This window comes from Sinohyriopsis cumingii, chromosome 1 (assembly GCF_028554795.1).
Source record: "Sinohyriopsis cumingii isolate HCF-2022 chromosome 1, ASM2855479v2, whole genome shotgun sequence".
Lineage (NCBI taxonomy): Eukaryota > Metazoa > Mollusca > Bivalvia > Unionida > Unionidae > Sinohyriopsis > Sinohyriopsis cumingii.
This window is the reverse complement of record NC_142961.1, coordinates 123,320,799-123,346,331: the sequence shown is the minus strand read 5'-3', so window position 1 is coordinate 123,346,331 and position 25,533 is coordinate 123,320,799. Positions and strand designations below refer to the sequence as shown.

General features: G+C 37.5%; 1 long non-coding RNA gene across 1 annotated transcript; it reads left to right on the top strand.

The window, feature by feature from the left end:
- Positions 1-6,890: 6,890 nt before the first annotated feature.
- Positions 6,891-13,944, top strand: LOC149807794 (uncharacterized). The gene is made up of 3 exons (XR_016417014.1): positions 6,891-7,025; positions 10,419-10,607; positions 11,883-13,944. It is a non-coding gene; the product is annotated as an uncharacterized LOC149807794 (long non-coding RNA).
- Positions 13,945-25,533: the final 11,589 nt, after the last annotated feature.

Below are 25,533 nucleotides of genomic sequence, written 5' to 3'. Positions count from 1 at the left end.
GACCGTCCATGATCTCATCGTATACATGGTAGGAAACCAGTGCTGATTGACGTCGCTGAGCCGATTTGAAAAAGTATACAGTAAAAAGTATGCCTATGTGTAGAAATATCTAGCTACAGCAGCGAAGTGGTTCAAAATAACGTTCTGTGACGCTTGAACTGACGCTGTGGCAAACACAGGGAGCAACATGGAAACAGGTTTTACTCACGCGAGATCAACTTGCGCATTTATCCAGAAACATAATTTTTAACTTTTTTTTTACAATGCTGATCTGCTCAGACAGCACTGCATGAGATAAATTAGTGAAATATACTTGAAAAATCTCTTAAAATTATACTTGAGCTAAAATAGAGCAATGGCTGATACAGTCAACAGATTTAACCATGTCCCAGTTGATCACACCCGATATCTCACTTGCGTCATCATTGAAAATCGGAAAGATCTCAAGGATATAATCGTGAACGCGTTCCATTTCAACATAGGCATGCGCTCGCACTCACCAAGGTGGTCGGGACAGGAAACGATCTCGTGCTGTTTACGGAGGCGCCTTATAAAGAGTTTTAAGATACTGGAATGCTCAACATCGTCTACGAAAAAGATCTCATTTTCAAACTCTGCATCCCTCAAGAAGAACTCATTAAACAGATACATGGACAATTGAGCATCATTTTCATATATAGAAAAAACATTTGTTCTATCCTTTCTAGCTTTTTTGTGCTATCCCTCATGTCTTATCTCTAATTTGTCGACTCGATTATCAGATTTATCACCTTTGAGACGAACGACGGTGTATCCGCTGAGAACAACTCCTCGGTGAGCCTCAAACACATAACCATGACCGTACATCGTGGTTCTGATACCGCTTACATACAAACAAATGATGGAGTATCCAGTGGTGCTAAACCTTAACGCGAGTGGCATTTATTTATACCCACGCTGCGAACTTCTCCATGTGCGTAAGCTTCGTAAAGTCTAAAGACTGGATGAAATTTCCATGGTAACGTTGTTGTGGCTGCTGGCGATGTTGTCGCTTGAAACTGTGTTCCTTTCATGACTGCAGAGGAGTTTTCTCGCACATTTGTATCATGTTTGATCCTCGCCAAAAACTCGTCAAACACAACTGAATATTTAATAGCTCTTATGTTGCGACCACCGCAATTTTGAAATACCTGTAACTGACCTCGAACATATTCTTGACAACCGAAACATGGTTTAAATTCTTGAAATACTCTCCAAAACAGACTCTATTACACTTTTCCGTGATGCCCCGATGTAACCACTTACCAACATATATATATATATATATATATATATATATATATATATATATATATATATATATATATATATATATATATATATATATATATATATATATATATATTTATATCCATATCAGCTCAAGTACAAATACAAAATCTTGTCTATACAATGGAGAATAAAATTCTACATAAATTAGTGGCAGGTCGAGGGAAAGATTTTGTCCTGCGATATGATATTGATCGTCGTTTCATGGACATTGTTCGGTCGTTTCGTGGGGAAGCAACAAAATGTTGCCGTATCCAAGATCAAAGAACTCTCCGCACGAGCTGAAGGAACGAGTGAGAGGAGCGATATAGGCGATGTCAAAAGGTTCCGCACCTCATAAGCTCGTGAGCGAGTACAAAGCGCTGTCGGGACGAGAAATCATCACCATGCAGCAGTACATGAAGTAACTGCGAGACAAGTACAAAGCGCTCACTGGAGAAACTGCTGAACCCTCAAAACACCTTCGACTCCAGCATGAGATCATGAGTTGATCGAGGCAAGCTCACATCAATGTAAAACAACCAACAAATCGATAAACAGGTCATTCTTCAGCAACGCGATAAGATTACAAAGACATCACCGATGACCGCAGCAAAGGTTCCAACACCAAGACAAACTGAAAAAGCATACGAAGGCGCCGACAAAGGATTAATTTACGATCATCAGCAGGTGCTTCAACAAGTAGTCTATAAAAACGACTTTTTCAGCACATTATAAAGTCTACCGTTGATGTGGAGTTACGAACACAAATGGCAAGCAAACTTGGAGTAGTTCTCAACGTTCAATTTGTACGGGAAAAAAGTGTCATCGACGTGTGGATCAGAGCAAAATCACTGATTGTTCATCGCAGCGATGGTTTCAGCAGCATCGTCGACATCGCATTGTTGTTTATCCAAGGTCGCATGGAAGATTATCAATAGTCAGGATCGGCCTGGATCTTTGCAGAAGTCAATTCTGTCTCGTTTCAAACTTTCAAATTTACACCGTTGCGTGGAAGTAAATATGTGCCACCTCAAAACTCATCGTGGCCAGGAAAGCGTGCACCAACGTCAAAAACAACGATGACTTCTGTCTCGTGTGAGTCATCCATTCCATGTTACATACAACAGAGGACTATGCCGATCGCGTCTCCAAGTGCAAGCCGTATTTTGATACCATCAAAACCGTGGTATCACCTTTCCGGCGGCGGTCAAAGACGTACCTAAACTGGAAGCGCTCAACGATGGATTATCCATCAACGTTTTTGGGCTCGATGAAAAGAAAGCTAGCAATAAACAGTTCATCGTCTATCTCATGCTGATGACCAAAACAGCCTCACAACGCGGCATCAATTTACTTTATTACCAGAGCCATTTCCTGTACATTACAGACATCAGCCGGTGATGCCGATCACAATACACACAACATAAAAATCATGGATATTTATGTTATCGTTGCTTACAATGATTTCCTCAACAGTAACAAATAGAGGCGTAGTGAGGGAACACGACAGTTCGAAAACCACTGCAGAAATATGCGCATAAGTTTAATACCGTCTTTGACTCCAATGCGATCCTTGAAAAAGTACAAGGACCCTCGCCTGATCCAGACATTCTTTCACTAAAGTGGAACAAAAACTCGTCCCATGCGCGATCTGATATAAAACATGCTGCTCATTTCATAAAACCGTATCGTCATCATCGAGGCGAGAATTGCATCATGTGGTTTTTTAAACAACTCATAACTGAGCACAAACCCATCAACGACATCCGAAAAAATCCAACACCGATGATTCCACTCACGTCGTCACAACTGCGGCAGCACAAATCAACGTAGCAATGCCACATCTGCATGAAGCACTTTAAGGCGCACGATAAAAAGGTCAGAGATCATTGCCAGGTCACCGGTAATAAAGAATAGCCGCTAACGATAACTGCAATCTACAACTCAAAGATCCATACTTCCTACCGGTGATCGCTCATGTTCTACGAGGGTACGATGGACATTTCATCGTCGCTGAACTCTGTCATTTGCACGTCAAGCAACTTCTAGCTGACGTTATAACACAAATCAACAATTTTGAAAAGTACATGTCGTTCTCGAATGGACCTTTTCGAGTCGTGGATAGGTTCCATTTCATGCCGGCATCACTGGCCGAACTCGCTAAAACGTGCCCTACTTTTACTTACCTTGATGAATACAATCCTGAAAAATTAAAACTACTCTAGCAAAAAGAAATTTATCCCTACGAGTACATCGACGCGTGGTCGAGATTCGATAAGACATCACAGCCACAAAAAGACGCGTTTAACTCACACTTACATCTCTCCGAAATCACCGACGATGAATACAAGAGAGCGATCGATATGTGGAGTGCCGTTCTCGGTCAAGTTCACTGAGCACTCAAATTTCATCAGTCACCGTGCATGAAAACCTACATCGACTTCAACACGACACAAGGAGCCAAAGCCACTACGAACGTCGGTAAAAAATTCTCCAACTCATGAACGTCAGCGTGTTCGGAAAAAAACATGGAAACCATCATTCACAGAGAGAAAATGGAAATCGTCAATGATGTGCGACAACGAAATAAAGTTGTTGCCTATGAGGCCTTTCTACACATGAAAATGTTTGATGAAGAACTCGCCGCTGTCGAATCCAGAAAAACAAATCTCAAGCTGGACAAATCAAATTACGCCAATGCGGTCGTCCTCGATCTCTACGAAATTCACACTGACGACGTCTACGCGGTCATGTATCAACACCGAGAACTAACTGTTCGATCCCAGCAATTATCCACGAGACAACAAATTCCACTGCGACGATAATAAAAAGCCACTTGAAAAATTCAAAAATGAAAGTTGTGAGATACCAATCACAGCATTCATCGGACTTAGATCCAAAATGTACTGCATCACACTCGACGATGATACCGTCATGCGGAAAGGCAAATGCGTCAAAAATTGTCATCGGTCACATCGCCACCATCGATCACTACAGACAATCATTAGAAGATCATCTACGCTATTACTCCATGAGAACATCCCATTCATACCACCATAAAAAGGACTGTGACCCTTTGACGATAAAAGATACTAATGAGATATCATTCACACACTCGCACACGGACACAGCGGAAACAGGAACAAAAAAGTAAAGTGAGCCAGAACACCCATCGATCATACAAGTGAGCCAGAACATTCAATCTCGTAGTGGTATAGATCCACGGAGGATTCACTCACCTGGCTCACTTAGGGAGTTTGGTGAGCCAGAACCCCCATTCTACTGTACTACTCATATGTCTTGTCGTCTATATAAAGTTTTCAATCAGCTAAACTTTGAACTAAAACGTGGAATATGTACAAGAGGAAAAGAGGATAGCCTGAAGAAAGATTATATATATATATATATATATATATATATATATATATATATATATATATATATATATATATATATATATATATATATATATATATATATATATATATATATACACATACATATATACATATATATATATCAGGAAACCTTTTATTGCACTTTATATAAAAACTGGAGATAAAAAAAGAGATAGAATTGTGGACCAGAAGAGATTAAGAAACAGAAATATTGCATAACTATACGTATAGGATAGGTATGCGTATAAATCTTATTAAACTAGTTTAAGAGGGTAAGTAAAAAAATATAACCAAGAGATAATTCAAGATTGCTGATGCATCAACTGATTTTTGTAAATATATCTAAACCATTTCAAACAAAAGACGGAAACCATAACAGTGCTATACTACTAAATTAATAAATGTGTGCCATTCAGTTTCAAAACATTCCAGTTTGTTGTTTCATTTGGCTAATTCCATCTCACAAATGTAGTATCGTTTTATGAAAAGTAACGACAATTCCGATCACATTAGAATTCGTGCAGTTGCGTATGTATAGACAATAAAAGTAGAGTACAATCGGACGTTTTGACACAATTTTCCAGTTATAGTCCCACAGCAAGGGCAAGTATCATTCGATCCAGTACTAGCTGCCTAGCGACCTAACTGTTCCGTGCGGATACCGTACACAGTCTCAAACGCGCTCTCATCATTCCATGGGTTGTAGATAGTATTAATAGTGTTAATCTGACCGGGTTTGGTATTTTTCTCTTTTGGGATCTGATACAGGTCATAAGCTTTATCTCCCATGACTGTTAACTTTCATTGATTATTATTGCTAATCAGCCGTAGGTTGCACATAGCATACAGCTTGCTTGCTAAGTCATGGGAGAGAGAGGCTGTGACGTGTACCAGTGGGCCCAAAATGGCAAAAAATCCAATGAAACTACTCCATGTACTATGGCGACATGGGTCACAACCGTTTAAAACGTTTTTTTTGCACACGCTCAACAGCATCCACATGGCTTTATTTTGATCAGTCTTACCTATCCACGAAATGTAGTCGTGTAGAACTCGATAATTCTTGTTTTACCCATTTGATTTACCTGTAATTAAATTATCAAACCGGCACACCTGCGTGGAATAAAAAGTACTTTGTTTTTATCTGAGGCTCCCATGGGGTTGCCACACAAACACAAGGTAAAATTGCTATTTTTTGTAAGGGTTTCTGAGACGTCATTTCTTTATATGCCAGCGCGAACGATGGGCCACTGGTGCTGTTTTGTGTACCCATGCAAACAAACATTCGGTAAAAAACGGTGCTTTTTCCAGAGATGTTTTACGTCGATTTCACTGATGCTTCCTGCATATGCCGGCGCCAGATACGGTGGGGCAACCCTCATTGTTTCTACCATAGTTAGTTGAAAAAGAGAAAGACGTATATATTTTTTAACAAACAAAAGGGAAAGGCAATCACACGTAAGTATTAGTGGGTTTCATTCCATATAATAAATAATGAAAAAATCCGAGAAATGCAGTGATTTCTTTTTATTCATTCTCCATGTCACATTTAAATTATTGTATTTTGTTCCCACATAGTGAAATATATGCAGCGCAATCCCATATACAATTTCCCGCTAGCCCAGCTTGGTTAGTACTTGCGACCATTGACGTCAAGTAGGTTACTTATTCCTTATTCACGATCGAATGAGGAATAAGTAACCAGTGTCCGATTGAATAAGGAATAAATAACCAGTTTCCGATTGAATAAGGAATATTTAGTAACCAGTTACTTATTCCCGATTCAAATATTTCTACATACATTTGGTTACTTATCCCTTATTAACATCCAGTTGGGTATTCATTCTTTATTCACAGTTCAATAAGTAATTGGTTATAACTTACTTATTGAAGATTAAAAGCCATTTACGGCATGCATTGGTGTTATTCTAACCCCGTTAGAGAAATCAGAGTGTTCTTTGGTGCCAGCTATAGAAAGCTGACAAGAGACAAATAATGGACTATGTGTAGAAATGGGTTAGGATATTGATGTTTATACATAATTAGTAATTTAAGATAATTAATTAGTTGTGTTCGGTGTTTGGAACGTGTCTTGCTGTGCATGGCGCGAACTATTATTATTCGGATTCGAAAAACAATATACAAGTATGAAATTGGAGATTTCTCTTTTGTGGTCATAATGTGCTTAGAGAAGAATTTATTGAAGCATTTACGGGTTTAGGAAGCCTTCAGTTAACATCGACTAATTAGCCAGTTGCTAGGAGCAAACTATACAGATTCCACTGGTGTTGAGATTCCAGGATCGCATGGTTTATAGTGAATTCAAGTCAGATAACCGTAAGTATCCCTGGCTAAGTAGTCCCTATTAAAACCTACCTGTATGTAACGATTATGTGAGTCCATGTGCAGTATTCGTGATGGGTGACGGGTAAATTGTACAATAGGGTAATTGAGAAGGGACGGTTCCGTTGTCTGGAGACGGGTTATGTTGTTCCTATAATTGTTCAAGGTTACACGCGAAATGAGGCTTAAAGGCATAATCGGAAAGGCCTGAGATAGTGCATGTAGAATAGTTCCCAGTACTTGGTGTTTGAGTTGTATATTTTCAAGGCGTAAAATACTACCGCTAAGTTACGGAAATGTAATAAGGAGAAACAATGAACTTCTGAAGTTCTAGAGTAGCAGCAAAATAAGGGGCGCCTTAGTGGGTACCGGCTATAAAAATGCGCAAGTGTTAATAAACTCTATCAATAGTTTGTACTCATGGAACCCTTAGAGGATTTTGATTTCAGCGCCTCTTATACAGTATCAAAATAAGGCCCCTTTCTAACAGCAGAAACACTGGATTGATAAAATATTTGATTTAAACAATTTCATTCATCAAACCCATCAGCTGCTATGCAAAATATATATTTTAAGAAGGCAATTATCTTCCTAAGAAATAAATAAATATTTTTCAAGTAAATACAGTTCATTTATATAGTTCCAGCTGAAGTCAGTCCGAACTTGTATTTGATACATTTTATCATAATCAGTCTAAAATTGTATTTAATACATGTTAAAGATGTGATAGATTATATATATATATATATATATATATATATATATATATATATATATATATATATATATATATATATATATATATAATTAGCTATCACTAAGCGTTGTGTGTGACATTTAAGTTCGGCATAATATGCAGTTGAAACAATAGTTGGTATCTTTATTCTTTATTGGGGTGGGGGTGTTAAATATGAGAACAGTGGTGAACATTCGTCATATTTGTTTATATTTTAGATTCTTGTGGAAATCAAACATTTCTTATGCTGATTCTGTAGTTGTAAGATACACAAATTAGGAAAAATAGTGGATTTGGTTTTCGATATGCACTTGGAGACTAAAATATACTCTTTATTGGTATGTAGTTTTATTACAAAATATAACAAAAGGTACTGACTGGAACCTAATGGGAATTATTTTCAAATGAAAACTTACTTTTAAAAGGTTGCATTTTACAACCAACTTGGGACTTCTCTTGCATAGTCTTTTATAACCCACATGTTGAATCCTTCCATATGCATGTAAAATCATATTTAAAGTTATAATTATATTTTGACAAATTTATAAGTTGATAGATGCTCTGTGACTGATATTTATTATTACTACAGCAATTGAGTTTAATAATAATTTTCTTATCTAGTATATCCCGAAATAAACCAAACAAGTAAGCATTTTGCATCATGCGTTCCATTTAGGGGGATGTGTAAAATGTGCCTTTACAATCTTGCACTTCATCAGCCATATGCATTCAGGAACAGTAACGAAACATGTACTTTAACAACTATGTGCATCAGCAGTCATCTTCATTCACAAACAGTAATAGAGCATGTACTTTAACAACTACTCAATTCAGCAACCATTTCCCTACATGAACAGAAATGAGCACGTTTTTTTTTTTAAATATCTGCTTCAGCAGCCATGTACATTCATAAATAGCAATAGAGCGTGAGATTTAACAACCATGTGCATTCTTGATCAATAAATGAGCATGTACTTTAACAAATATATGCTTCAGCAGACAAGTGCATTCATGCACAGTAACTAGGATGCAAATTAACAACCATCTGCTTCAGTGTTACAGACACCAATGAATGTATAAGTCATCAAACTTGATGAATTTATTCCTTTTGGAGAGTACTTCTCACAATAGAACAATTAATTCAAAATGACTTAATTTTCATGCCGTTGTACTTACATTATAATTTGCATTTTCTCTGACACTGTTATATTGTCATGAAAGTTGATCTTGGAGGATGTTACATCACAACATAAATGTTTTTTGTGATTTGGCTAAAAGGCTTTTAGATTATCCACAGAAGCGGTGAAGCATCATTCATTTGAACTTTGCTACCTTTCAGTCATTGTTTCATGAGCTGTGCAACGTTTCAGGGATTATTACATGGAACTTTGCCTTGTTTCAATAGTTACTACATGGAACCGTTACTTTTAATGTATTAGGCAATGGAACTGTGCTACTTTTCATTAATTATTACCTGAAACTGTGCTACTGTTCAATCATTGTTACATGGAACTCTCCTTCCTTTAATTGTTCCATGGAGCTGTGCTACGTTTCAGTCATTTTACATGGAACTGTGCTACTTTTTTGCAGGTATTATTACAAGTAACTGTTGCTTTTGAGGCATTATTTCATAGAACTGTGCTACTTTTCATGCATTATTCCATGTAACTGCTAATTTTCAGCTATCACTCTATGGAACTGTGCTACTTTTCAGGTATTATTCCATTTAACTGCTAATTTTCAGCCATCATTCTATGGAACTGTGTTACTTTTCAGCTCAGAAGAACAACTTTAAATACAGATTAAATAACAAGATAAATATAAAAAGCAATAAAAGCTGACAAAAGTGTCACACTGCTTAATCCATACGTTTGATATTATTTGGGAACTCTCTGTACCTTCCTTATCCCTTTTTCACAAGTTTGACTTGTTACATTCCTGTTGGAAATTGTCACCTATCACAGGCCTTTTGTTATGAAACTTTGCATATTTTAAAACCTTTGTTTACACAGTCTTTTTATTATATTCTCCACCTAGAAGTTATGGTATTTCATCTCATTCTTGTATTTCTCTACTAGTATTAATTGTATGCCTCACTGTGCCATCAAGTGGAACTCAATTCAGTTGGATCTGTTTCCCATTTCTACGAACAAAACAGAAATAGTACTTATTGAAACTGTTCCTTAGGTTTATAAAAATAATAGAAACAGTGCATGCACATTGGAACAGTTACCCAATTATGTTACAGTTATTGGAATAGCGCATTCAGATTGGAACTTTTACCCAGTTCTATTACAATAAGAAGAATAGGGATTAATGTATCATGGTCTGAATATATTTGTCATAGTGTATCTCCAATATCATGTAGCCACACATGCCTAAACCGTGTACCATCTAGACATGAAACAAGACACATGTATATGCTAAAGTGGTATGTTTTTATTTCTTCCAAAGATTGTTGAAAATTGTGTTTTTCTAAACATGACCATGTCAGGTGGTGTGGAATAAAACATTGTTTATTGCACGATGTGATGTGTTGTGGCAGGTATGTAAATGTCATTTTGACATCTACATATCTAGGAACTTTGCCCTTAAGTTACCTAAATCTATGTAGTCTATGAGATGAAAAATACTTATGTTGCCAATTTCAGGTCTGACTTGGTATTTGGAACAAAGCAGAAGAGCTGGATTGGCTTGGATGCAGTCCCGCAATTAGGTGGTGAAACGAAAGGGTTCATAATACATGTCGAATTCACCAGGATCTATCTATTCTACCACATTGATGTATATTGCCTCAAAAACGTATCTTAAATCTTCCATGAAAGTGATCGACAACACAGGTTTGTATTGTAGATCCTCCCTGAAGCTGTATTTTCCTATTTACCTTTATGGTTACTGACATTGAAATGTTTTTCCTTTATATCATTAACCATGGTCCTGATCCTATCACTTTTAGAAATTTATATTGTTATATATACTAACAATTGGCTCAGCAATGGAATAGCACTTATGATTGCTTTTTTCAGTGTACACCTGTATGCATTCAAATCTGGAACACATCATTTGTCGTTGCTATTTTATTGTGTTCACCTGTATGCATTTAAATCTGGAACATAAACCTTGTCATTGTTTTTAAATGTGTATACCTGTATGTATTCAAATCTGGAACACATCATTTGTCGTTTTTTATTGTGTTCACCTGTATACATTTAAATCTGGAACATAGCACTTGTCATTGTTTTTAGTGTGTATAAATGTATGCATTTAAACAAGCATATTACAATTTGCCTCAGAAATCAATGTATGATATCATGCTTCACTACCCCTGGACAAAATATTATAAGTTACATAGACCAAAGCCACAACTCCCAAATATCATTCATAGGTGAACTTTGCCTTTTAAAATGTATCAGTTTCTTGCCATTTAGTAATATAAAAAATGCACTTTACTGGACACCAACACAACACATTGTTGCTGTTGTTACACTTTCTTACAGTTGTCACACGTTAGTACATTTGTAACTTTCTTACAGTCATCACACTTAATTTCATTTGTTATACTATCTTGTCACACTTCTTACAGTTTTGACACTTCCTTATAGTTGACACACGTTCGTACAGTTGTCACACTTTAAATAAAGTTGTAACTTTCTTACAGTTTTCATGCTTAATTACAGTTGTCACACTGTCATGCAGTTGTCACTTCTTACTGTTGTCACATTATCTTACTGCTTTTGCATTCCTTGTTTGCCATAAAAGTCATAAAGATTTCATGAATAATGTTGCAATAAGTGTGACATGCTAATATAAGGGTTTGACTAATATTGGCTATCAATAAGTTGGCCTGATAAGACCTGGTTACAATTAATATTTAATGATTAGTTTCCATGAATGGAGTCTCAGTTTATTGTCAGAGTATTTTCCCTCTCTTTTTTGGTGATAATCATTCGCTTCAGTTGAGTTATGTTTAGTATTCATATAAAAGAAATTGATTATTCTTTACAGCATGAATACTATGGTTTGCTTGCATGTGAGTATTTTGGCAACATTGCAAGGTAATCTGGCATTGAATAATGCTCAGAAGAAAAATGTAGCCCATAATGTTTTACTTTCAGTGTAATATGTCCAAAAATGTATGGGGGCCGCCAGTGGCCGAGTGGTTTAAAGCGCTCTTCGTTACGGATCACTGCCATCTCACCTCTGTCTGCGGCGGTTCGAGTCTAGGATTCAGCCAATGTGGGTATGTGAGAAACCTTGCCAGTAGCTTCTCGTGGGTCGGTGGTTCTTTCCAGGGTTTTCCCGGGTTCTTCCTCCACCATTAATACTGGCCGCCATGTATAGCCTATCGTGTGCTGAAAAAATGGCGTTAAACCGCACAACAACCAAACATGTATGTTAATCTGTGACAAGAACTTAACATGAACATATGATTTATTAGGATTTGAACAAACTGAAAAGTTTACAACTGACAAACTAATGTACCAACTATATTTGTTGTCCAAATCCAGCTGGGCATTGTAAATAAACTGTAAGTCATTCGGTCAGTTCTGAGTTAGGATAGTTTGATATTGAAAGCAGTGTTAAAATATGAATATTAATCAAGAAATAATTTGAATTTCATGACGTGTGCTATATTTTTGCATAGAAAAGTTTCAGTATTCAGCTGAAATACAAAATATTGTTAAAACTGAAAACTACTGGGTAGCCTAAAATCAAATCAGAGGTGTTGCAATTCAGGTATAGTCTCCCAGTTCATTATAAGTTTTGTAAAGAGCATGCAACTCATTTAAGTAGATTGAATGATTATTAGAGAAAGCAATTGTAAAACATGCAGATCTTATACCCTCTGTATCATGGTTTGCATGACTCATCAGTTAATCATGTGACCCACCATTAGCACACTATTCCCCTGTAATAACACTTCGTTGATAACATAAGGGTTACATACAAGGGGAACGTGCTCCTGAAGAATGTACTTGTTCCGATTACTGACCCAGCTGTCCTTTTGTCGTAACTTTGACTAAGTTTTGAGAAAGCCTAAGATTCAGGGTAAATCACCAAACGAATTTCAGACTTTTAGCACTTGTGGAATTTTTATTCTGTGTTGTAACAATAGACCTGTATTCAACTGTTAGAAATATTCTTCTATTTACACTAGTCCTGTACAATTAAGTTTTGACTTAAAGTTTGAAAATGTATCAGCCCAAAATGATAACCTACTTGTTCTGTACTACTATGTGCTCTCAGCAGAATACAATATGAGTGTTTTAAAACTTCAGTTAGAAGATATAGTAAAACTGATTTATCAATTAATAAATAAATAAATAGAACCAGAGCAGGTCAGGAGAACACGTTGGTCTAATAAATTCATTTGAAATGCTGGTTCATTTTCTGCATTTGTATCTGTTTTAACCTTATATGATCAATCTTCTCCCCCATGTCTCCATCTGTCTAAATTTTCATCATTTGTTTTTCAAACCAAAATTACAAAAACGTTTTATCAAGTTTGTGGCATTTAAACACGCCCTAGTCTGGCAGGTAATGAAAACAAGGAAGATATCTGCAATAAGCTGTGTTCAACATTCATTGTCCCGTAGCTCAATATTTCCCAGTCATTAAGGGGTGGTATCAGTATTAATAAATCCTATACATTAACTAAAAATACTTTATTTCTGCATCTCGTATTTTAATTGATCATATTATATTTTAATTAATCATACGTCACATTTCAAACCTCCAAAATCAAATACAATCCTTAATTTGTGGAAATTAGATTTTATACGTATTCAGCCCATCTCTCGTATCTTTTTATCAAGATGATACTTAAGTTCTGTTACTAACTGAAACTTTCTGGGTGTGTCATTTAATATGTAAATAGAGTAATTAGCAAAAAGGGTATTTCATTATCACAGTTGTATAAATACCTTTTTCAAAAGTTGTTTGCTGATATAGGTGAACAAGAGAAAATTATACTTTAAAATTGATGCACATGTGTTTAGTTTCTGTATTTGGAAGGACGAAACGTACTGGTGCCTTTTATATCACGATTACTTTATCTCCCGGTGATAACGCTTTGCAGACAGCACAAAGGTTAGATACGATTGTGAAATTTATTGCAAGGGTATCTGTGTTTGCATTTATACCTCCCAGTTATTGCTGGTTTGAACCAGATGGTGCAGACATGGAATAACGAGGATTTATTGATCGTATAACACAAGTTCGGCAGATTTGGGGGTAGTTGTCAAAATCAAGGATTTGGCATCCTCAGATTTCTTAATCCAAGCTTCATCTTAACGCTAAAGATCCAGAATAGCCCATATTTTTGTAAGTGAAGGTGACATATTGGCCGAAATTCAAAATGTATTACTTCAAAGAGGATAATATGGAATAATTATGTTTTTATAAAGCCTTAGCTACAGGTACATTTACAAATCACCATCTCGAGTTCAGCCTTTAGTCGGATAGCCACTCTTGTATTCTTTCTTCCTAGTCATATCAACAGACAGGTTCATTTGGATGAAACAAGTTTAGATATTTACCCCTGCCCTATACAACGAAGTGTTGATCCAAATATAAAAAAAATTAGTCTGCCCAAAATTGTGACTAGAGTAATTTATGATAACATTTAAAGATCACAAATCATCTATTAATATATTAACTTACCTTGAATTCTGGGTAGTAAGTAATTATAAGTATATTATAACAAGAGGTATTATTACGTAGAGATATCGGTTGGTTAATCAAATGTCTGGCCGGCCCATACCGACATATCTTGACCCCGTCTTTTTGGATACATTATTGCCTATCAGGAAAAGCAAACTTAGTACTGAACAAACTTTGTGTATTTTAACTAACTTCGCGCCCTTTATGTTTAATTCTTAAAAGTCAAATATCAAAATAGCCATGATATTCAAATTTTTCTGTGCTCATGTATTGTCAGTAGAACGGATTAAGAAATGTTATCAAACCTGGTTTACAAATGCAGCAAAAATAAACAAATTAATGAATAAATAAATGAAGATAGAGCAGGTTCATAAAATAACAAAATTAGAACAGGTCACAAGAATATATGATTAAGAGAAATTTTTTCAAGTGCCATAGTTCACTTTCTGCATTTATATTTGTTTTACCATTTATAATTGGCCAAGTGATTAGAGCAACCGCCTCGGATGCGGGAGGTCGCGGGTTCAAAACCCGGTCAAATCATTATCAAAAATGGTGCCAGCAACTGCGTCGCTTTGCGCTCAGCATTAAAAGGTTTATGTTAGGACTGGTCGGCCTGGTGTCAGGATAATGTGACTGGGTGGGACATGCAGCTACATGTCTGCGGCGGAATGATGCCCCAGTGCTAGACATATATGTAGACTGTCACACCGCTGACATCAAAGCAATATGACTGAAAAAGTGTTAAAGCTACATTAAAAATCTAAAACACACACACACACCATTTTATATTCTTCAGACTTAAATTCCAGACACATCATAGCATGCTTCTGGTGTTTAAAGTGCCCTGACCTGTACCTCAGTATCATGAGTACACTGCCGTGCACTGGGTATGACAAGTACTATTATTCCCTGGGGCTAAGAGCGTGTTGTCAGTATTAATATATCCTATGCATTATTAAGTAACACTTTATTTCTGTATTTCACATTTTAATTGATCATATATTAAAATAAAGACTATTCGTTATATATGTCGCTTTTAAAACCCCCGAAATCAATTACAATCAATAATTGTGGGAAGTGGTCTTAATTGGTAGCCAACTCCCGTCTCACCGAGCAGCAGAGGAGGTGAACAGACCTTTTGCTGAAACGTCATTTTTCGAAGAAAAACAAACTCATTTGAAAAAACGTAAGGTCAATTTCTCTAATTTTTGTTACTTTATCTTTGTCGTTTGTGTTTTTCTAAATTTGTATGTTTGTTTAACCGCCAGACGTTTCACTGAGGTCGCAGCTCCTCTGCTATTATAAATGTATGAGTAATTAAATCATTATTATCTCAATAATGGAATCTTACACTAGTAGATTAGCTAGAGAAAGATTAGAGTCAGTTAGAAGATATCTTCTTGTTCGTGAGGCTCTCAAACGAAAACTGCAGGAACAACAGGAACCTCACGTTGACTATGCAGAAAGTACAGATTTTGTTTTTAAACCTATTACAAAGGTTACTGAAACAGTTGTAGAAACTACTGAAGGTCTTCTTCCGACGTTAAAACTAAGTGTTGAGCAACCTGAAAAATAGAAAAAGGAACTAAACAAACAAAAAAGATTTTAAAAGATCTTCCAACTGAAATAACTGATGCTCAACCTCCCCCATGGAGGAACAAGTACTTCAAGGTATTGGCAAAGTTCTTACTGAATTAGCCGATGTAAATAAAGATCTAACTCCTAAACCTAAAGTGAAAAAAAAATTGTTGAATTGATTAAAAAATTAAAGGTGTTATTGAAGAACTTAAAGAAAAAATTAAAGAGACAGATTTTTCTCCTGTTGCATTTGATAATTATTTTCGAAGGTCTGAAGTTTTATAACGTAGGTATGTTACAATAAATACTGATTGTTGTTTTAAATGGTTATATTGTGTGTAATATAACAAAACGCAGGCTAGAAGTGATGAGGAAGTATACATTCACGACATAAATAAATTTTATTTGGAGTTACAACTTCAACAAATAAAATTACAACCTCTCCAGCAAGAACCTTCCTATCAGCTTCCTCCACCGCAGCAACAAATAGAACGACAAAAACACAAATCACAAAAACCACAATCTCCTTCACAAATTCATCGACCACAACAATGAAAATCACAATCTCCTAAAGAACTTCCAGAACTAATTAACATTAAGATTAAATTTACAACTAAATGTATTGAATTTGTTAAAAAAATTATGATAATGAAGTAAAAATTGCCACATGGGGATATAATGAAACAGCAAAATAGGCAAAACCTATTTTTGTTGGATCTTTGCAAAATGAAGATGATCGGATTAAAGATATATATTCTATACTTAAAAATAGACCTTAAAAAATGACCGTGATTAGCATAAATTTTCACGTGATGTTAAAGACAAAAAGAAGTTGCACTTGAATCATTATTAACTAAAAACCTGTTAAAGAAAAAGATGTCCTTGGTTCATTATTAAACCCATATACTTCTGAAGAAGAATTTTATGAGATAAAATCTGACACGTCTCCTGGTGCTACAGGAAGTGGTCTTGTTACTTGTCCTGACAGTGTTCTTGCCTATGTTGATCGACTAGAAATTCTGATCAGAGAAAAACGCGCAGGAAATATTTCTCCAGAAATTATTAATGAAATAGATGATATTTGCTGGAGATTGTTTACAGGCGGTGTTATGGATCGTAATATTTATCATTCTCTCATTAATGAAATTGCTGATGATTATTACAGCAACTGAAAGGTATTAATTAATCGGCATTTAATTTAAAAATGATCATACACAATGTTCACCGTGGGCTTGTAATAGTTAGGGTAGTAAACTCATGATTGCCAACTTACAAAGAGATTAACGGAGATGGACTTGGTGATGTTGTTCAAGGTTTATTTAAGAGAATAGCTCCAAACGTAATGCCGATTGCAAAACAATTAAGGATCAAATCTACTGAAACTGGTCGCAATAAAGGTATTGGTACTGTTGGTGATATTGTCGGTAAAGCTTTTTCATCGATCAAAGAAAGATTAGCTCGATTAGTACGAAGAAAACCACAGCCAGTAAAATTACCCAGCACTTAAGCTATGCCTGCAAATATCATTAAAATAATAAATCAAGTTGCAAATAAAAAACTAGTGTTAGACGAAGATAGTTATAATAAGATGTTCAAGTGTATAGCTGATCCAGTGTTTGATATAGACGCACCAATTCTCAAAGATGAATCTGTACGCGATTAACAGTATTATTCTTATGACGCACGCATATTTAACGCACGAGGAAGAAGTTCAAGTTACAAGCAGATATTTCTTACCTGCTGAAAAGTTTATCGAAGTAGAAAGAGAGCTTGTAACAGACGTTGTCTCTAATCCACCAAATGGAGCTAATGCCATAGTTGGTTTTGTTAATAATGGTATTACGGCGTTGTTTGATAGCGCTACGTACATGATTGACGGAAGAAACATTGAAATAATTAAAAAAGATGTTGATGTTACCACAACGATAATGATGTTTGGCGACCAGCCGCTGTTCCTGTTGGTAAAGTAATAATATTTACAATGATGAATCGGGTTCTAAATAATTAATATCATGGATTAGTTGCCACAGAGACTCATAGCGCCTTGCTACTTCACATTCACTACGTTTAGTAAGTTGTTCTCCCTCCTCATGCAGCTTTTCTAATCTATCCTTGTACTATTCCTTTTTTCTCTCATCTCCGTTAACTTTCATTAGCTTTTCTTCTTCTTTCATCTTTTCCAGTTTGGCTTATTCTTTCTTCATCTCCTCTAGTCTAGGTTTTAATCCTCCATTTGTATCTTCTCCAGTTTAGCTTCTTCTTCTTTCTTCACATCTTTAGTTTCTGTTTTTATTTCCAAGTTGTTTTAACTTTAGGGTTTTATGCAGTTGCTTGTGCAGGTCTTTCTGACGTTCACTCCTTTACCAATCGTTGTTGTGCACATATCTAAGAGCTGATCTTGCTTCGTATCATCATTTTCGCTTCGTTGAGTTTAACAAGTCGCTTTTGAAGAGTTTTCCGGTGACATCGCGCTGAAAAAACTGCTGACCTATCTTTTCCTCCAGGACGCATTGGTGGAATGCCGCCCGCTTATCGATAAATTGTCTGCGGACATGCTTGCGCTGACGAAGACTAGTGATATTTTCAAACAACGGCATGACAACAGAAAAAGCTGTTTTCCGTGCCTAACACCTACGTTACTCATATACTAATCAGGGATGTAAAATTCGTCAAAGCGATTTCGTGAACATTCATTGATCGTCTCCACATCGCGATAAAACGTCATAAAATTGTCTTTGAATTGTTTCGCGTTGATGCTACTGCAATGGTCTTTCGTGATCGCGTCGATGTCCCTGTCGTCAAGTCATGAAAGCAACACAAAGCATCCAGTGTTACGTAGGATGTGTTTAGGCACATCATAGTAAGGCTGAGATAAATGCTGTTACAGCGTTTCTTCCGCGACGATGAAAAATACTCGCGGATGCGGTTCATCTTTTCGCGGTCGATTTTAATATCGTCAAGCAGAATGATTTTATGTGGCCGATTCCAGTTCTTCTACGGTTTGAATCTCTTTTAGATCTGCTATGGTAAACATGTGGTCATCCACGGTGTTCCCAAACTCGTACAGCATCCTGAATTTGTCCTGGTGATGATTCAGCATATAAATAATGATGCGATCGCACATCAACATGTTGTTCAGGAACATGTTTTTGAGCAGACTCGTTTTATCACCACCGGTCGGACCCACAATCATGCAATCTCAATCAGGCATAACATAGATGCTGGTGCGCTTTCGTTTTCGCCTTCGTATCGAAATTAATGATGGTCATTTTCTGTACAATTCAATGCGTCATGTCGTACATGTCCTTTGGTACTCTCGTGGGATCAGGGAGCCCTTCTGCGAGTCACGATGAGTTGGATAAATAAGTCAAACGCGCCATAGATTCCATGCAGGGTAATCTCAGTATGAGCGGTCATAACATCGTCAATCTCGACGACGTGAGTTATCCATCCCCAAACGCCGGCGCCGCACGATGGTTTTAGGTGAGCAGACTCGCGCAGACTTCATTGTCGCATACAGGTGGGACTCTAGTATACAGCTTAAGCATGGGTGGAAGGATGTTATCTAAACTTCCAGTACCTACCTTAATATCTGTGATGTCGTCGCAAGCCGTATCTCGGGTGATCTTGAGATGGTACTGGTGAGCAAGTATGATAAACGGGAGGAACTATCACCAACAACACAAACGTCGGTGGAAATACCTAAAGCTGACATCTAGCGACGTGCCCGATCAAGATAACACCATGCGAAATCGTACTCACCGTTGAAATCGATTGGTGATAAGAAGTTAACAACGACTGGAGGAACACTCAAAGGAAGCATGATGAGGTAAAACTGTTTCAAATTTCCGTGGGGAGCTTGCGTTATCAGCAGTTTAGAGAAGCCATTGATAGGTAGTTTGCCATATTTTGTTAGGATCGAGAATCGTTGCGATTTCGTAAGCACATCGATGACATCGTCCACCTCATTAACGAGTTGAATCCGAGCCTCTTGTAGATGATCGTGAAAACCAGATACGTGACATTTTGCTCACCCTCCAGTGGCCTCTCAGGATGTTCTTAAGAAAATTAACCCTTCCAAGTATGAATGACTCCTGGATTTGATGGGTCTTTTTCGAGAAATATTAGCTTACGAAAAAGTAAATAGAAACGTGGAGAAATAGCTAATGCTTTTTATCACCTTTACACATATGACGTTTTGTGTGGCAATGGTGGCAAGTTGTTATGAACACTTAGAGCATATTACCCTGCAAGCGGCTCCTGATTTGTTAGCGGATCTTGTTAAATTAAACCAGATGATCGAGATAAAAAAGAATCTGTTGTTTAGGATACCGATTAACCGTGGCCTCACCAACGACTTCAACGATAGAACCATCAAGTTGGATCAGACGCATATCAAATTCCTCAAAGATTGCCTTCCACAGCTTGGACGCTCATCAAGAGTTTAGTCGACACAGAAGCAAAAGATGATGAAGCCCATCATCGACTTCAACCACATCGACGAAAATGTGTCGGCGGACCAACGTCTAGAACTAGAATCGTATTACCGCTATCATCATCGAAATGTATACGTGTACAAGCACGTGTACTAACGTTACAAACGCGTGCTGAGATTTTCTCGATGTCATCGCATGCTAAGAATCCCACCGGTGTGATCTCCACGTGTGCGCTAGCCAATCCGATGATGCTTATTTTTTCCAGGACTGGACTGGCCTCACAAACGATGATGAAACCCATCGAGATCAAAGATCTGTTTGTATGACCTGAAGGAAAGAGTCAGATGAGCCATATAGGCGATGCCAAAAAGCGTCGCACCTTATAAGCTCGTGAGCGACTACAAAGCGCTGTCGGGACGAGAAATCATCACACGCAGTAGTACATGAAGTAACTGCGAGACAAGTACAAAGCGCTCACTGGAAAAACTGCTAAACCCTCAAAACACCTTCAACTCCAGCAAGAGATCATGAGTCGATCGAGGCAAGCTCACATCAATGAAAAACTACCAACACATCGATAAACAGGCCATTCTTCATCAACGCGGTAAGATTACAAAGACATCACCGATGACCGCAGCAAAGGTTCCAACACCAAGATAAACTGAAAAAGCATACGAAGGTGCCGACAAAGGATTCATTTACGATCATCAGCAGGTGCTTCAACAAGTAGTCTATCAAAATGACTTCTTCAGTACATTCTGAAATCTACCGTTGATGTAGAATTACGAACACACATGGCAAGCAAACTTGGAGTAGTTTTCAACGTTCAATTTGTACGGGAACAAAATACCATCGACGTGTGGATAAGAACAAAATCGATGATTGTTTACCGCAGCGACGATTGCAGCAGCATCGTCGACATCGCATTGTTGTTTATCCAAGGTTGCATGGAAGATGATCAATAGTCAGGATCGGCCTGGATCTTTGCAGGAGTCAATTCTGTCTCGTTTCAAACTTTCAAATTTACACCGTTGCGTGGAAGTAAATGTTCCACATCCAAAGTTCCTCGTGGCCAGGAAAGCGTGCACCAACGTCAAAAACAACGTCTGTCTCGTGTGGGTCATCCTTTCCATGTTACATACAACAGAGGACTATGCCGATCGCGTCTCCAAGTACAAGCCGTATATTGATACCATCAAAACCGCGGTATCATCTTTGCAGCGGCGGTCAAAGACGTACCTGAACTGGAAGCACTCAACGATGGATTATCCATCAACGTTTTTGGGCTCGATGAAAAGAAAGCTAGCAATAAACAGTTCATCGTCTGATATCCAAAACAGCCTCACAACGCGGCATTTTTTTACTTTATTACCAGAGCCATTTCCTGTACATTAGAAACCTGTGCCGGTGATGCCGATCACAATAAAAACAATACACAACATAAAAATCATGGATATTTATGTTATCGTTGCTTACGATGCTTTCCTGAACAGTAACAAATACACGACCACGTCACTTGGGGATACTGTCATGAACAATAAACTGTTCAGAGGCGTAGTAAGGGAACACGACAGTTCGAAAACCACTACAGAAATATACGCATGCCTTTAATACCGTCTTTGACTCCATTGCGATCCTTGAAAAAGTACAAGGACCCTCGCCTGATCCAGACATTCTTCCACTAAAGTGGAAAAAAACACGTCCCATGCGCGATCTGATATAAAACATGCTCCTCATTTGATAAAACCGTATCGACATCATCGAGGCGAGAAATGCATCATGTGGTTTTTGAACAACTCGTGACAGCACAAACGCCTCGACATCCGAAAAAATCCAACACCAATGATTCCACTCACGTCGTCAGAACTGCGGTAGCACAAATCAGCGTAGCAATGCCACATCTGCAAGAAGCACTTTAAGGTGCATGATATAAAGTTCAGAGATTATTGCCAGGTCACCGGTAATAAAGAATAGCCGCTCACGATAACTGCAATGTACATTTCAAAGATCCATACTTCCTACCGGTGATCGCTCATATTCTACGAGGGTACGATGGACATTTCATCGTCGCTGAACTCTGTCATTTGCGCGTCAGGCAACTTCTAGCTGACGTTATAACACAAATCAACAATTTTGAAAAGTACATGTCATTCTCGAATGGACCTTTTCGAGTCGTAGATAGCTTCCATTTCATGCCGTCATCACTAGCCGATCTCGCTGAAATGTGCCCTACCTTTACTTACCTTGATGAATACAATCCTGAAAAATTAAAGCTTCTCCAGCAAAAAGGAATTTATCTCCACGGGTTCATCGACGCGTGGTCTAGATTCGATGAGACATCACTGCCACACAAAGACGCGTTTAACTCACACTTACATCTCTCCGAAATCACCGACGATGAATACAAGAGAGCGATCGATATGTGGAGTGCCGTTCTCGGTCAAGTTCACTGAGCACTCAAATTTCATCAGTCACCGTGCATGAAAACCTACATCGACTTCAACACGACACAAGGAGCCAAAGCCAATACGAACGTCGGTAAAAATTTCTCCAACTCATGAATAAAGCGTGTTCGGAAAAAGCACGGAAACCATAATTCACGGGAAGAAAATGGAAATCGTCAATGATGTGCGACGACGAAATAAAGTTGTTGCCTATGAAGCCTTTCTACACATGAAAATGTTTGATGAAGAACTCACCACCGTCGAATCCAGAAAAAAGAAATCTCAAGCTGGGCAAATTCAATTACGCCAGTGCGGTCGTCTTCGATCTCTACGAAATTCACACCGACGACGTCTACGCGGTCATGTATTAGCACCGAGAACTAACTGTTCGATCTCAGCGAGTATCCGCGAGACAACAAATTCCACTGCGACAATAATAAAAAATTGAAAAATGAATGTCGTGACATACCAATCACAGCATTCATCGGACTTTGATCCAAAATCTACTGCATCACATTCGACGATGATACCGTCATGCGGAAAGCCAAATGCGTCAAAAAAATTGTCATCGGTCACAACCCCACCATCGATCACCACAGACAATCATTAGAAGATCATCTACGCTATTACTCCATGAGAACATCCAATTCACATCACCATATCATATTCACGGTACTCATCCATAAAAAAAGAATGTGACCCTTTGACGATAAAAGATACTAATGAGATAGCATTCACACACTCGCACACGGACACAGCGGAAACAAGAACAAAAAAGTAAAAGTGAGCCAGAACCCCCATCGATCATAAAAGTGACCTAGAACCATCAATCTCGTAGTAGTATTGATCCATGGAGGATGACTCACCTGGCTCACTCAGGGAGTTTGGTGAGCCAGAACCCCCATTCTCCTGTACTACTCACATGTCTTGTCGTCTATATCAAGTTTTGAATCAGCTAACTTTTGAACCAAAACGTGGAATATGCACATGAGGAAAAGATAATTGCCTGAATAATGATTATATATATATATATATATATATATATATATATATATATATATATATATATATATATATATATATATATATATATATATATATATATATATATATATATATACTGATTTGTGACGGGTATAGCGGCTTGGATATAGTCAATACTATGCTAAAAGTGCCTTGTAAAAATCTTTATTAATATTTTCTAGTATATTCCACATTCAAACGGTTACTACAATAACAGGAAAATAAATGCCTTTCAGAAATTAGAACTTGATTCTACCGTGTGGACAGTTCAAGTTATTGTGTGGAAATGTAATTATTAACAGGCAGATGGATGGAGGAATGAAGACTAAATGTGCTCCGCCTTAAGGCTGGCATATAAAAATCTTGCAAAATTGCTAAGCAAGAAAAGTGGGTCACTGTGAAATATTTTGACATATGGTGAGTAGTACCCTCGAAGATGAATCAGAGACCACGACATATAGGTCAATGCCCCATCAGGGCAAAACAAAAGTGTGTAGGACTATGCGATCGATGTTTTGATCATAATAACGAACTGATATATTGGAGTAATACTATTATAACAGTGTGAATTTTGTAAGATGTTCTGGCATCACATAACTGAGTGAACTTGCATTGTCAGCGTGACAGATAACCAATTAAGTTAATGCATTTGTTTAGGTAAGACACATTAATCTCCTGTACTATGTTTGGATAAAAGACGTGAGGAAGAATTTATATGGTGTAAATTGCCAGACTGCGAACTTAGAACCGTATAAGCAGTTAGGGTCCGTTTGAATTACGATGTTACGATATCTGACAAAACGTGAGAGAACAAGGTTTTCTATCCGAATTGTATGGACCTGGCGAACTATTTAAGTTGCCTATCAGAGGCGGCGTTAGGAGCACGCGGGGCCTAGGGCAGACCATGACCGCGCGGGGCCTGAATCAGCGTTTCCAATTTACCAAAGAATATAGCCTGTCAAACTCATAAGGACTACCTTAGGCCTGAAGCGCGTGGCCCCCCACTTGCCACCCCCAAACGCCGTTCGTGTTGCCTCTTTATATATTTTAAAAGGGAAATAGTTCCACATAACAAAGCAACGCTACAGGGACATGAAAGGGATTCATATTGCAGTTGAGATCAGGAAGTGGTTGGATGCAGGAGAAATGTAATTTTAGGCTGCATCAAATGATAAGTCAGAAGGATAAATCAACGGCCAGTCTACTATAGGAGTTGAATCTGGAGTGACCGCAGCAGTCATCGGTTTATGTAGTTATGCTGGAAAATTGAGTCCAAACACTCTCACTCGATTTTATGATGAAATTGTTCATGTCTGTGTAAACGGAACTACTAACTGCATCTTGTAATAACGTTGTGATCATTATTATCCTTCAAGTGTCTTGTACAATTTTATTTTGTTTATATAATTGACTGAAGTGTTATATTTTATATATGGAGGCGTGTGTTATTCGGTTCTATATCATCTGAGATATATATTTATTCCATCCATTCATTTCATATATTTTATCCACTCGATCCGGGCAATAATACCGTGGTCGATCATCCTATATATAACAATAACCACCACCACGACGAAACAACAACAACAACAACAACAACAACAACAACTACTACTACT